This window comes from Rutilus rutilus, assembly GCF_951802725.1.
Source record: "Rutilus rutilus genome assembly, chromosome: 7".
NCBI classification, from domain to species: domain Eukaryota; kingdom Metazoa; phylum Chordata; class Actinopteri; order Cypriniformes; family Leuciscidae; genus Rutilus; species Rutilus rutilus.
The window spans coordinates 48,846,666-48,861,665 of NC_140221.1; the positions used below are offsets into that span (position 1 = coordinate 48,846,666).

Here is a 15,000-nt window from a genome sequence, read left to right on the forward strand (position 1 = left end):
TCATGATCAGAGAAGATGAAGACATCCGCTGGTACATGTGCTTTCAACTCTTCATTAATAACATGTCATTGTTTTTGAAAGAGGATGTGTGAAGGAGAGCAGTTCTGAAGGTCATCAGCAGGAGACTGACGGGGTCACGGGGTCACACGTATAAACCCGAGAGATCTGACGTTCATCAGTCATTTTACTCTCTATGAAAGAAGAAACCATCAATCAGAAATACAGCATAACAAGTATACTCTAATAATCTGCTCATCTTTAGATAAAGACAAAAGCTCTTCGACTGTGACATATGATACTCTGGGAATGAGTGAACGATGATGATGATGATGATGATATTTTGGGAAGTTGAGTGACTGTCACTCCCACTGAAAGAAAACAAGATCTTTATTAGAAAAGTGACGAATGATGATTTATAATGTTTCTAGTAAAGCCTCACAAGCACCTGTCCTCCTGTCGTCATGTGTCTCGAGTCTCGAGCTGCTTGAAATTATTATTATTTTCATGTATTTATTATTAATTATAAATGATTTCCTCTGTGGCGTCTGAGGAAGAGGAAGATAATCTACTGAACGCAGGTCATCAGGATCACCTTCAGGAAATCAGCGTTGATCATTTAGTTTTATCTTGTTTTTAAACCTATTTTCTGTGAAACAAAAAAAAGGAGAATATTATCCATGAATTGATCAAATGTATACCTCTCTTTGAATAAAAGTACATAGATGTATAAAGATAAATAAGAATATTAGAGAATCTTCTCGCTGATGAGGGTCTCCTTCGCTTTAAGCATCTTTAATCTCAATCTACATTCTCTGTGTCGAACTCTGGGAATAATGACAGAATGTCTTTAAGAGTGAATTCAGGACAGAAATTACCCATCAGTCATTGCTGCTGAAACTGAGAGATTGGGGAATCACACACACACACACACACACACACTGACGGGAATCACACACACACACACACACACACTGAATGAGCTCATACTCAAACTATCACTCAACAACTCAATAGTTACTAGAAAACATTCATTCACTTTACAGCTGTTCCAGAAATTAGCTTCATTTTATGATCCAAAACACGAATCTGAATTACTCATCTTCAACGAGTCAGAAAAATAATCTTGTTTTCCCTTTGAATTGAGATTATTTTTCTGACTTCTGCTTCTCCAGTAAATGTGTCTTGATATCTATGTTCAGATATTCGTGCTGGAGAACGAGACAGAAACACTGAGGAAGAACATTCCTTCATTTGTTCTCCATCAACACATTTTCCCCTTTGTTTATTTCTGTTTTTATCGTGTTGCTCCCGTCACTCGCCTGTTAATAATGAAAGTTTAAACTTTAGTTTGTCTAAACTTTGTGTTGTCATTAGACAGTTTGTCGAACACCGTGTGCATGAAGTAAACAGAGAACGATGACCCAGATCTGTGAAGTAAAGCAGACATGAAGAGATGAAGCGGTTTCACTTTATTTTGATGGTCCCGTTTAACACATTCTGTTGACTATAAGTAGCGTCGCACCTACATGTCTACTAACTCTCATTAGAGTGTTAGTAGAGTATTAGTAGACTGGTAGGGTTGGGGTTAGAATAAGTTGACATGTAGTTGCAAAGTTACTTATAGTCAGCAGAATGTCTGTTGGAGGAGCATCACAATAAAGAGTTAGTAGATATTAAGCAGACACTCTACTAATACTCTAATGAAAGTTAGTTGACATGTAGTTGCAAACCTACTTATAGTCAACAGAATGTTCAAAAGGGACCATCAAAATAAAGTGTTACCGATGAAGCTCGCGTCACACAGGAGAGTTTCGAGATGCTCAGATTAGTGTAGCGCCTCCTCTGGTGAGACTCTGTAGTTTCATGAGTGATGCTCAGATGCTGGAGCGCCTCCTCTGGTGAGACTCTGCAGTTTCATGAGTGATGCTCAGATGCTGTAGCGCCTCCTCTGGTGAGACTCTGCAGTTTCATGAGTGATGCTCAGATGCTGGAGCGCCTCCTCTGGTGAGACTCTGCAGTTTCATGAGTGATGCTCAGATGCTGGAGCGCCTCCTCTGGTGAGACTCTGCAGTTTCATGAGTGATGCTCAGATTAGTGTAGCGCCTCCTCTGGTGAGACTCTGTAGTTTCATGAGTGATGCTCAGATTAGTGTAGCGCCTCCTCTGGTGAGACTCTGTAGTTTCATGAGTGATGCTCAGATGCTGGAGCGCCTCCTCTGGTGAGACTCTGCAGTTTCATGAGTGATGCTCAGATGCTGGAGCGCCTCCTCTGGTGAGACTCTGTAGTTTCATGAGTGATGCTCAGATGCTGGAGCGCCTCCTCTGGTGAGACTCTGCAGTTTCATGAGTGATGCTCAGATTAGTGTAGCGCCTCCTCTGGTGAGACTCTGTAGTTTCATGAGTGATGCTCAGATTAGTGTAGCGCCTCCTCTGGTGAGACTCTGTAGTTTCATGAGTGATGCTCAGATGCTGGAGCGCCTCCTCTGGTGAGACTCTGCAGTTTCATGAGTGATGCTCAGATGCTGGAGCGCCTCCTCTGGTGAGACTCTGTAGTTTCATGAGTGATGCTCAGATGCTGGAGCGCCTCCTCTGGTGAGACTCTGCAGTTTCATGAATGATGCTCAGATGCTGGAGCGCCTCCTCTGGTGAGACTCTGCAGTTTCATAAGTGATGCTCAGATGCTGGAGCGCCTCCTCTGGTGAGACTCTGCAGTTTCATGAGTGATGCTCAGATTAGTGGAGCGCCTCCTCTGGTGAGACTCTGCAGTTTCATAAGTGATGCTCAGATGCTGTAGCGCCTCCTCTGGTGAGACTCTGCAGTTTCATAAGTGATGCTCAGATGCTGTAGCGCCTCCTCTGGTGAGACTCTGCAGTTTCATGAGTGATGCTCAGATGCTGGAGCGCCTCCTCTGGTGAGACTCTGCAGTTTCATGAGTGATGCTCAGATTAGTGTAGCGCCTCCTCTGGTGAGACTCTGTAGTTTCATGAGTGATGCTCAGATGCTGGAGCGCCTCCTCTGGTGAGACTCTGCAGTTTCATGAGTGATGCTCAGATGCTGGAGCGCCTCCTCTGGTGAGACTCTGCAGTTTCATGAGTGATGCTCAGATTAGTGTAGCGCCTCCTCTGGTGAGACTCTGTAGTTTCATGAGTGATGCTCAGATTAGTGTAGCGCCTCCTCTGGTGAGACTCTGTAGTTTCATGAGTGATGCTCAGATGCTGGAGCGCCTCCTCTGGTGAGACTCTGCAGTTTCATGAGTGATGCTCAGATGCTGGAGCGCCTCCTCTGGTGAGACTCTGTAGTTTCATGAGTGATGCTCAGATGCTGGAGCGCCTCCTCTGGTGAGACTCTGCAGTTTCATGAATGATGCTCAGATGCTGGAGCGCCTCCTCTGGTGAGACTCTGCAGTTTCATAAGTGATGCTCAGATGCTGGAGCGCCTCCTCTGGTGAGACTCTGCAGTTTCATGAGTGATGCTCAGATTAGTGGAGCGCCTCCTCTGGTGAGACTCTGCAGTTTCATAAGTGATGCTCAGATGCTGTAGCGCCTCCTCTGGTGAGACTCTGCAGTTTCATAAGTGATGCTCAGATGCTGTAGCGCCTCCTCTGGTGAGACTCTGCAGTTTCATGAGTGATGCTCAGATGCTGGAGCGCCTCCTCTGGTGAGACTCTGCAGTTTCATGAGTGATGCTCAGATTAGTGTAGCGCCTCCTCTGGTGAGACTCTGTAGTTTCATGAGTGATGCTCAGATTAGTGTAGCGCCTCCTCTGGTGAGACTCTGTAGTTTCATGAGTGATGCTCAGATGCTGGAGCGCCTCCTCTGGTGAGACTCTGCAGTTTCATGAGTGATGCTCAGATGCTGGAGCGCCTCCTCTGGTGAGACTCTGCAGTTTCATGAGTGATGCTCAGATTAGTGTAGCGCCTCCTCTGGTGAGACTCTGTAGTTTCATGAGTGATGCTCAGATGCTGGAGCGCCTCCTCTGGTGAGACTCTGCAGTTTCATGAGTGATGCTCAGATGCTGGAGCGCCTCCTCTGGTGAGACTCTGCAGTTTCATGAGTGATGCTCAGATGCTGGAGCGCCTCCTCTGGTGAGACTCTGCAGTTTCATGAGTGATGCTCAGATGCTGGAGCGCCTCCTCTGGTGAGACTCTGTAGTTTCATGAGTGATGCTCAGATGCTGGAGCGCCTCCTCTGGTGAGACTCTGTAGTTTCATGAGTGATGCTCAGATGCTGGAGCGCCTCCTCTGGTGAGACTCTGCAGTTTCATGAGTGATGCTCAGATGCTGGAGCGCCTCCTCTGGTGAGACTCTGTAGTTTCATGAGTGATGCTCAGATGCTGGAGCGCCTCCTCTGGTGAGACTCTGCAGTTTCATGAGTGATGCTCAGATGCTGGAGCGCCTCCTCTGGTGAGACTCTGTAGTTTCATGAGTGATGCTCAGATGCTGGAGCGCCTCCTCTGGTGAGACTCTGCAGTTTCATGAGTGATGCTCAGATTAGTGTAGCGCCTCCTCTGGTGAGACTCTGTAGTTTCATGAGTGATGCTCAGATGCTGGAGCGCCTCCTCTGGTGAGACTCTGCAGTTTCATGAGTGATGCTCAGATGCTGGAGCGCCTCCTCTGGTGAGACTCTGCAGTTTCATGAGTGATGCTCAGATGCTGGAGCGCCTCCTCTGGTGAGACTCTGCAGTTTCATGAGTGATGCTCAGATGCTGGAGCGCCTCCTCTGGTGAGACTCTGTAGTTTCATGAGTGATGCTCAGATGCTGGAGCGCCTCCTCTGGTGAGACTCTGCAGTTTCATGAATGATGCTCAGATGCTGGAGCGCCTCCTCTGGTGAGACTCTGCAGTTTCATAAGTGATGCTCAGATGCTGGAGCGCCTCCTCTGGTGAGACTCTGCAGTTTCATGAGTGATGCTCAGATTAGTGGAGCGCCTCCTCTGGTGAGACTCTGCAGTTTCATAAGTGATGCTCAGATGCTGTAGCGCCTCCTCTGGTGAGACTCTGCAGTTTCATGAGTGATGCTCAGATGCTGTAGCGCCTCCTCTGGTGAGACTCTGCAGTTTCATAAGTGATGCTCAGATGCTGTAGCGCCTCCTCTGGTGAGACTCTGCAGTTTCATGAGTGATGCTCAGATGCTGGAGCGCCTCCTCTGGTGAGACTCTGCAGTTTCATGAGTGATGCTCAGATGCTGGAGCGCCTCCTCTGGTGAGACTCTGTAGTTTCATGAGTGATGCTCAGATTAGTGGAGCGCCTCCTCTGGTGAGATTCTGCAGTTTCATGAGTGATGCTCAGATGCTGGAGCGCCTCCTCTGGTGAGACTCTGCAGTTTCATGAGTGATGCTCAGATGCTGTAGCGCCTCCTCTGGTGAGACTCTGTAGTTTCATGAGTGATGCTCAGATTAGTGGAGCGCCTCCTCTGGTGAGATTCTGCAGTTTCATGAGTGATGCTCAGATGCTGGAGCGCCTCCTCTGGTGAGACTCTGCAGTTTCATGAGTGATGCTCAGATTAGTGGAGCGCCTCCTCTGGTGAGACTCTGCAGTTTCATGAGTGATGCTCAGATGCTGGAGCGCCTCCTCTGGTGAGACTCTGCAGTTTCATGAGTTCAACTAACACTAAATACTCACAGAACGTTGCGAGTTCAGGGCAAAGTTTCCTCAATAATTTGAACAAACAAATCTTCTTGTAAATGAAATGTGTTTGTAATTCTAAGCCAAAACAAGCTGGAAAATATGGAGATAGACAAAAAGAATATTTGTCACATATAAAAAAGTTCAAAGGATTGGATTTTAAAATGAGTTTTCAGGATGAAAGGTTTGGCTTCTGCTGACATTGACTGGATTTGATGAAACTTCAGTTGTGTGTTTGTTGTAAGATGCCGATCACATGGATGTGTCTATAGTCACAGTTACAGCGCCACCAACTGGCAGCAGGAAGTGTGACACTTTAAAAATTATTTTAAACCGCCCTCTTATTTTTACCCAATTAGTTTTAACTTCGTCAGAATACTGTCAGATGTAGAGCTGGAGTATTGATATACTGTTACTGTTACTGTTACCACTGTTACTGTTACTGTTACTGATACTGTTACTGTTACCACTGTTACTGTTACTGTTACCACTGTTACTGATACTAATACTGTTACTGTTACCACTGTTACTGTTACTGTTACCACTGTTACTGTTACTGTTACTGATACTGTTACTGTTACCACTGTTACTGTTACTGTTACCACTGTTACTGTTACCACTGTTACTGATACTGTTACTGTTACCACTGTTACTGTTACCACTGTTACTGTTACCACTGTTACTGATACTGTTACTGTTACCACTGTTACTGTTACCACTGTTACTGTTACTGTTACCACTGTTACTGTTACCACTGTTACTTTTACTGATACTGATACTGATACTGTTACTGTTACTACTGTTAAACTCACACACACGTCAGCATCGGCGGCCAGTAGACACAGGGCTCTGTAGCGCCACCTTCTGACTGAATACACACACACACACACACACACACACACACACACACACACACACACACACACACACACACAGTCTCTCTCTGATACACTCACACTCTCTCTCACACACACTCACACACTCGCAAGTGGGTGGAGCCGTAGGAAAATGCAGCAAAAACTGTAAAGGAAAAACACGACGTTTCTCTGAGCAGCAGGACAAAGTTGAGTGACATCACCAGCAATAACACTTGTGTGTGTGTGTGTGTGTGTGTGTGTGTGTGTGTGAGAGTGCGTGCGTGCGTGCGTGCGTGTGTGTGTGTGTGTGTGTGTGTGAGAGAGAGAAAGAGAGATGTGTGTGTGTGTGTGTGTGTGTGTGTGTGTGTGTGTGTGAGAGTGCGTGCGTGCGTGTGTGTGTGTGTGTGTGTGTGTGTGTGTGTGTGAGAGAGAGAAAGAGAGTGTGTGTGTGTGTGTGTGTGTGTGTGTGTGTGTGTGTGTGTGTGTGTGTGTGTGTGTGTGTGTGTGAGGATTCATCTTGAGTTTGGCTTTGTCATCTAATGTAAAGTGTAAAGCTCTTGATGACCAGCTCTGATTAAACCCCTGTTTGCTCCCTATCTAGACAGCACTACTGTGAGGGCTAGCCTATAACCCTAACCCTAACCCTCCACTGGAGTCTAGTGAGTCGAGTCTAGAATCTGAGGATTGACTGATGCCACACGTGGAAGACTTTGTGCACCTCATACCCTTTTTAATGAATCATGAAATGTTGACACACACACACACACAGTTCGTTCCCTTGTTAAAGGGCTGTGGTTCGTTACAGCATCACAGGAGGTGTCTCATATATGACATTACATGCAGATTTACATTCAGTAAATGCCATTAAAATGCAGATGCATGAACACCCACGAGTCCACAACATTCAGTCTCCATGAACACACACACACACACACACACACACACACACACACACACACACACATATACACACACCCACAAGTCCACAACATTCAGTCTCCATGAACACACACACACACACACACACACATGATACACACACATACACACACACACACACACACACACATATACACACACCCACGAGTCCACAACATTCAGTCTCCATGAACACACACACACACACACACACACACACACACACACACACACACACACATACACATACCCACGAGTCCACAACATTCAGTCTCCCTGAACACACACACACACACACACACACACACACACACATACACACACACATACACATACCCACGAGTCCACAACATTCAGTCTCCATGAACACACACACACACACACACACACACACACATACACATACCCACGAGTCCACAACATTCAGTCTCCCTGAACACACACACACACACAGTAAGGAATATGATTAACATATATAAGCTAAATATCGCATAATAATTCAGTGTGTGTGAAACACTAGACGAGCCGATGAGCGAGTTCTTGATATGAAGTGTTTATCAGTGTTTGCATGAATCAGATGCTGGATGTCGGTCTGAAGCGAAGCGTCTGAAATCGATCCCTGTTGCTTCTGTTCTGTTTAACCTACTTAGCCGTGAGTGTGTGCAAAGCCTGAGGATTTAACATTTCCGACTGTCACAATGAATTAAGCGTCACAAACACTTGTTAAATCCTGTGAGTCACTGCGTGCCATATTGAGAGAACTTTCACTGTTAGGGTTTCATTTGATTTGGTGTTTCGTGTGTGTGTGTGTGTGTGTGTGTGTGAGAAATATGTTCACATGGAAACAGGCTTAGGAATCAAAGTCCGATTTAAATCTGAGATCGCAAACAAAATGAAGATTTTATAGGTGACATATTATGCCCCTTTTAACAAGCTGTAATATAAATCTCTGGTGTCCCCAGAATGTGTGTGAAATTTCATCTTAAAATACCAGGGGCCGTATGTATAAAGCCACTCAGAGTAAAATTTTAGTCTCAAGTCTGTCAAAATTCTAAGAATGATGTCATTTTACTTTTATTCCTAGACTTAAGAATAAGTGTGATTCATAAAGGTTCCTAAGTGTCAAGACTTGGTCTCAGCTCCTAAATTATTTAAGAGAGCTGAAGAGGTCTCTTAACCTAGTTAGGAGTAACAATATGGCAGCAGAGAGGAGGAGGCCATGCACCTTTCAATGAAAATATGATGTATTGGCGTTACAGTAAATGATGACGGAGTTGATTTTATAGCAATGAAATAAAAAGGAAAGTAATAATTACATTGTTGCTGACTGGAAAAAAGCAGCAGTACACCCGGTGATGACTTGAGCTCATCATTCCACAGTAAGCAGGGTCTTAATAGCACTATTGTGGCACTGACCACACCAAACACATTAGTGGCTAAAAGTGATGTGCAGAGTTTTTTTTTAATTTTTTTTTATAACCCTACAAGTTTGCTTAAACCATCAAAATATAAGGAAAATAAAACTTAGTGAAGATATTTATCTGACAAAATTATTTCAAGTCAAGTCACTTTTTACAGTACAGATTGTTTCAAAGCAGCTTTACAGTGATAACAGGAAAATAATGCAACAAAGTTAGTTTGAGCTGTACAGCAGCTCTAGAAGAAAATAGTGTCATTTTGCAGCTTACGTTGGTTCAATGATGATTCATTTCCATTGTAAAAGATCATTAGTTATCTATATAGTTCATTATACAGCCGCTCTGATAAAACAGTGATGTCATTGTTCAGCTCAGTTCAGTTCTCAGACAATGGTGTCAATCCAGGCAGATCAATAATATTGTTGAAAAAAGGGCAAACTACAGCAACAGGTTTTTTTAAAAAAACTAAAAAGCTCACAGGAGAAGAAAATAGTCATACATTGTCTGCAACATACTGTAGTCAGTTATTGATATTTCATTGTCCTCTCTTGTTCATTTGTTTGACAGCCTTGACTAAAAATGATGTCTGTACAATTTGACATGTTTCATTGTGTTATCACAAATAAACAATTGACTCCAAGCACAACTACACAATACGCTTACAAAATCTTTAACACATTTTTTACTATCTGAATAAAGGGTGAGTGTCAATTTTCCTTGGCCTCACTTTTGGCCAATACTATATGGCAGTTCTTTGACTTTCCAATTGATCTTCAAATCTCGCAGTAAAATAAAGCCACTTTATTGAGTATTTCGGGCTTTCCTGAGTTGTTGGATCCATTGATGGAACTCATGTTTGCATAATTGCTCCAACTGTAAATGAGGAGACACGCATCAGTAGAAAAGGGTTTCCACAGCATAAATACTAATTTGTGATAATTTTGCCCAATGCACTGCAAAGCATTTTTTAAAATAAATTTAAATATTAAAGCTTCAGTGTCTTAATTAAATTATTTTATTATAATTAGATTAAATGATTGGTGTCATGCTGCAGTGACCTCATCCTTGCAGGCTCACTATTGGCTGATTCAGTGGTTGAGGGCGGCCATTTTGGGTTGACATCATTGTAGTCCTTAGTTTACAACACTTAAGTCCCACTTCAGTCAGCACTTAAGAATCAGTCTTATACTTTACTGAAAGTTGCTTTTAGCTTCTTTATAAAAGTCTCCTACTCTTAGAAAAGTCCTACTCTTTACTAAGTATTTTTTGACACTTAAATCAAAGCTTAAGACTATTCTTAAGAGCATTTCTTAGAAGTTTTATACATACGGGCCCTGATCATTTATTACAGCTTGTCAAATGTGCCCATTTTTGGGTGTGAGCAAAAACGCACTGTTTTTGTGTGTGTCTCTTTAAATGCAAATGAGCTGTAGCTCCGCCTCCGTTCAGAAGAGGGCGGAGTCTTTACACGAGCTTCAGAAACTCCGGCAATTACAAAACAGGCCAATCTCACTCATCCAGAATCCCAGAATAACCAGTAGCGAGTGCAGCCTTACGGAGAGACTCAGGAAGAGCTTCTGAATGTTAGTGGAGACATTTCTGTAGTTGTTGTGGAGTTACACTGATCATCTCATCATCATGTTGAACTTCTCCACAAGTGTCCACAGTTCCTGAGGTCTTTATAAGACAGCGGTGACATGTTCTGGTCAATAGTGTTCAGTGCTCGTCTGTGCTCAACCACAGAACAGTTTCAGGCTTTGCTGGATCTTTATCATTGCGTTAGAACTGGTCTCTGTTGTCGCTCGTGAAACCAAATGTCGGCTGGTGTGTGTAAACGTGCAGATTAAGGGCCGGTAATATTATAATAAGATCCTCTTCATACGTCAGAAGGAGAGCGAAATCTGATCGGCTTATTTTTTGAGATGGTCCTCACTGCAGAACACGAAATCCAGTGGGAGGAGTTGGATCCAGATCCAACTCCTCCCACCTTACATATACCTAAACCTACCAATCTCCACCCCTTAGATCTGGATCCAACTCCGCCCCCTGGATCTCATGTACTGCAGTGAGGTGCCACTGTATTTTTTGTCACGCTTGCAGAGAAAGACTCACCAGAACACAGTTACTGGGTTTCACTTTTCATGTTTTCTGGGTTACAGAAGGACCCGATTATAGCACTTACACACGGGGAAAGTCCGATTTTCATGATATGTCCCCTTTAAGGAAACAGAATTCAAATGGAATTCAAATTATTTTGTGTACATTATCTATTAATATGTTCATTCACACAACATCAAGTATTGAGAATTTTGTGGCTGTTAATTGTTCTGAAATAATTAAACTTAGTTTAGAGAAATATATCTACTTACATGTATCTACACACACACACACACACACACACACACTGCAAACATGATGTTCTTCCTCAGTGTTTCTGTCTTGTTTTCCAGCACAAAAATCTAAACATTCTTCCTATTTTTCTGACCTCATTTGCAGATATGAGTTCTAGATTGAAGGCAAGGCTAGTTTATTTATATAGCACATTTCACACACAATGGTAATTGAAAGTGCTTTACATAAAAAGGAATTCAAATAATCATAAAATAATCACAACAGATGCATAATAAATACAAAAATCAGAATAAAAGCAGAGAATAAAAATGATTAAAATGATTATTAAATCGATCAGATGTGTAAGAGTCTGAGAGTGTGTGTTCACACAGATCGAGTGTCTCACAGGCTTTACTAAAGTCGTCCTGCGTCTAAAAGCTAAACTTTCAAAAGAATTAAAAGAATAAAAAGAGGATACATAGATAAGATAACTCATTTAATTTTGACATATTTTTAATAGTTTTAATATCTAAAATCAATTTGCTTCTCCATTAAATGTATCTTAATTTATAATACTATATATAAGTAATAATGTTTTCTTTTTGCAGAGCTTGTGTTGCACTAATGAACTCAAATCTTAAAAAAAATAAGAGTAAATTCCTGTTCCTGTCATTCGACATAAAGTGTGTCACGGCCGATTCAGATTCAGACTCAGACTCAGATTCAGATTCAGACTCAGATTCAGACTCAGACTCAGACTCAGATTCAGATTCAGACTCAGACTCAGACTCAGACTCAGATTCAGATTCAGACTCAGACTCAGACTCAGACTCAGATTCAGATTCAGATTCAGATTCAGACTCAGACTCAGACTCAGATTCAGACTCAGACTAAGATTCAGACTCAGATTCAGATTCAGACTCAGACTCAGATTCAGACTCAGACTCAGACTCAGATTCAGATTCAGACTCAGACTCAGATTCAGATTCAGACTCAGACTCAGATTCAGACTCAGACTAAGATTCAGACTCAGATTCAGATTCAGATTCAGACTCAGACTCAGACTCAGACTCAGATTCAGACTCAGACTCAGACTCAGACTCAGATTCAGACTCAGACTCAGATTCAGACTCAGATTCAGACTCAGACTCAGATTCAGATTCAGACTCAGACTCAGACTCAGACTCAGACTAAGATTCAGACTCAGATTCAGATTCAGATTCAGACTCAGACTCAGACTCAGACTCAGATTCAGACTCAGACTCAGACTCAGACTCAGATTCAGACTCAGACTCAGACTCAGATTCAGACTCAGACTCACTCTTCTGAGTGGATTTTTCAGTTCTGAGTCTGATCCAGATCCTCATACAAAACTGAACTGAACGAAGGTGTGGTTTGAGATGACTCAAACTCTCTTTGGGCCGAGGCTCTTGTGTCTCGATCACTAAAGCCTGACGCTCATCGTTATCAACGGTTGCCTGGGGAAGATGGAAGAAACCCAACTGGCGGAGCGAATGTGAAGCGGGCCTTATGTCAGGCCAGCAGAATGTGACCGTATTAGTTATTTTGTGTTCTTCTGTAAACATTGTCCGGTTGAGAATCTCATCCTGGAATCACACGTCTCTGCTTTTCACTTCACAGTCGATGACGATTGGCCAACGCTTTCATGAACTCGTGATCAAGACATGGCATTGCATGTGCTGTGAGAAACACTGGCATCTCTAATGTGCTGTAGATCCACTAACCCTGCGGTTCCTCCAACTCTAACCATCAGCTAAATCTATGAAGAATACTACATCATGCATGTGTTTCAGTTTCATTATTATTGTAAAGGTGAATTTCCTGATATTTAACTCTCTCGCACGTCATCCAAGATATTCTTTCTTTCGTCTGTCGAAAAGAAATGAATGTTTTTGAGGAAAATGGAAAGTGTAGGGTGAAAAACTCATTCTCATTTTCTCCTCCAACTTCAAAATCATCTGGCATTATTGCTTTACCTTTTATTTATTAGATTTTTTTGTAAATGGCGTTTGACTCAGTCTTTGCACGGCTTTGTAAACACTGGGTCTGTTCTTCCGCCTACGTCACGTGTGACCTTTCACCCTGATGACGTAATGTGTGTCGCATCACAGCGAGTGCAAGACCAGCATTTGTGGTTAAAAGTATATAAATGTTTATTTTGTTCTAAAATGTCGGCTGGTTTGTCTAGATAAGACTCTTATTCCTCGACTGGATCGTATCGAGACTTTGAAGCTGCTCACATCTGGACCTTCAGCCCGTTGGACCCCATTGAAGACACTATATGGAGGAAATCCTGGAGTGTTTTCCTCAAAAACCTTCATTTCTTTTCGACAGAAACACATGAACATCTTGGATGACGAGGGGGAGAGTAAATAATCAGGATATTATAATTCTGAAGTGAACTAATCCTTTAAAGCTTCTGAGAAATACAATAATGTTTAATCAAGACAGCTTAGCGAATAAACAACCAAACGGACCCTTTATTTTCATGTTTCTGGGTCTGTGATCGATCAGTTCTCCTGCACATTCAGCCGGTTAAGAATCTCAAACACAAGTCGTGCTGCTCTTTTCTTCCTCTTTCCCTCTTCCATCCTCAATGCTTTGTTTGCTCGCGCTCGTCTCCGCAGATCTGAATTGTTCTCTCTCTCTGAAGCTCTTGACGGCTCTAAACCGGCGCTGAGTCCAAACTTGACATTCAACCGATGTTTCTGTGGCAACAGCAGAGAGAGAGTCATGTGACGATGAGGAGCTGCTTCATCTCACACACACTTACTCCACATCATCCACAATAGTGGGATAGATGTGTTAATACAGCAGAACGTCTGTGATGAAAGATATCGATGAACCATCCTTGTAAATTTAACAATATCACAAGGTCTCCCGTATCCTGCGAACATAAGCTCAAAGAAACACATTTCCTGACTAAAGGTCCAATCTGCTGAAATGTGTGTATTCTAGACTATTCACTGCAAACACGATGATTTCCATCAGAATCAAGTCTTGTTTTCTAGCACAAATATATAAACATTCTTAAATAAGTATTTTTTAACAATAAATGCATCAAAATGAAGTGAGTTTGAGTTTAAAACAAGAACAAATATCGGCCAATGGAGTGAGAAAAATAATAATCATGTTTTCCCTTTGAATTAAGATTATATTTCTGACTCCAGATATTAGTTTTAAACTCAAACTCACTTCACTTTCATTAAACAAGACTTAATATCTTCAGTCATTTCGCTTCTCCAGTAAATGTGTCTTGATCTAAGAATGTTTAGACTAAATTCCATTGATTATTGATTATACTAGACTCTGAGTAAGCAAGGTCTGCCGATCAACTGGTTAATTTTGCCATTAGAACTGGTTATAATGGTTGTTAGTGAAGCTGGTCAGTGTGAGATCTGGTTATACGTCACATGATAGCAACCACTGCTGGTTTGACAGATGAAGCGAAGGCCAAGAATGAACAAACCCTGATTACACCTCCGTCATGTGAATCATCCTCTTAATGAAGCGTCTCCAGAAATGATTACCTACAACCCGAATCTCCCTTCTGCTCTCTACATCTCTACATCCAGTCACAACAGGATTCCTGAGAGAATGACTGGCAGCTTGAGTCAACATCTCTGCTATACGCTTTACGGCATCACGGGGAGGCTTTGAGAACGAAGTCACGACCGCTTTATTTCTACAGATCGCTTCAGCTTCACAGCGACAGAGTCGAAGAAACTCCGTCAGATTAGAGACTAACTCAGATTCTGCTGTCAGTGTGGACTCAGGTCAGGTCAGGGTACAGGTCAAACGAATCCAAATCAGCTATAAGCAATATATAGTATC

At 42.6% G+C, this 15,000-nt stretch overlaps 1 long non-coding RNA gene across 1 annotated transcript in view; it reads right to left on the minus strand.

The window, feature by feature from the left end:
* Window positions 1-15,000, minus strand: part of LOC311292963 — a 54,154-nt gene that overhangs the window by 160 nt on the left and 38,994 nt on the right. The window contains exons 2-3 of the long non-coding RNA XR_014627859.1: window positions 446-646; window positions 1-368 (exon numbers count right to left, since the gene is read on the minus strand). The exon at window positions 1-368 is cut by the window's left edge and continues 160 nt beyond it. This is a non-coding gene — a long non-coding RNA (uncharacterized lncRNA). The remainder of the gene's footprint in view (window positions 369-445; window positions 647-15,000) is intronic.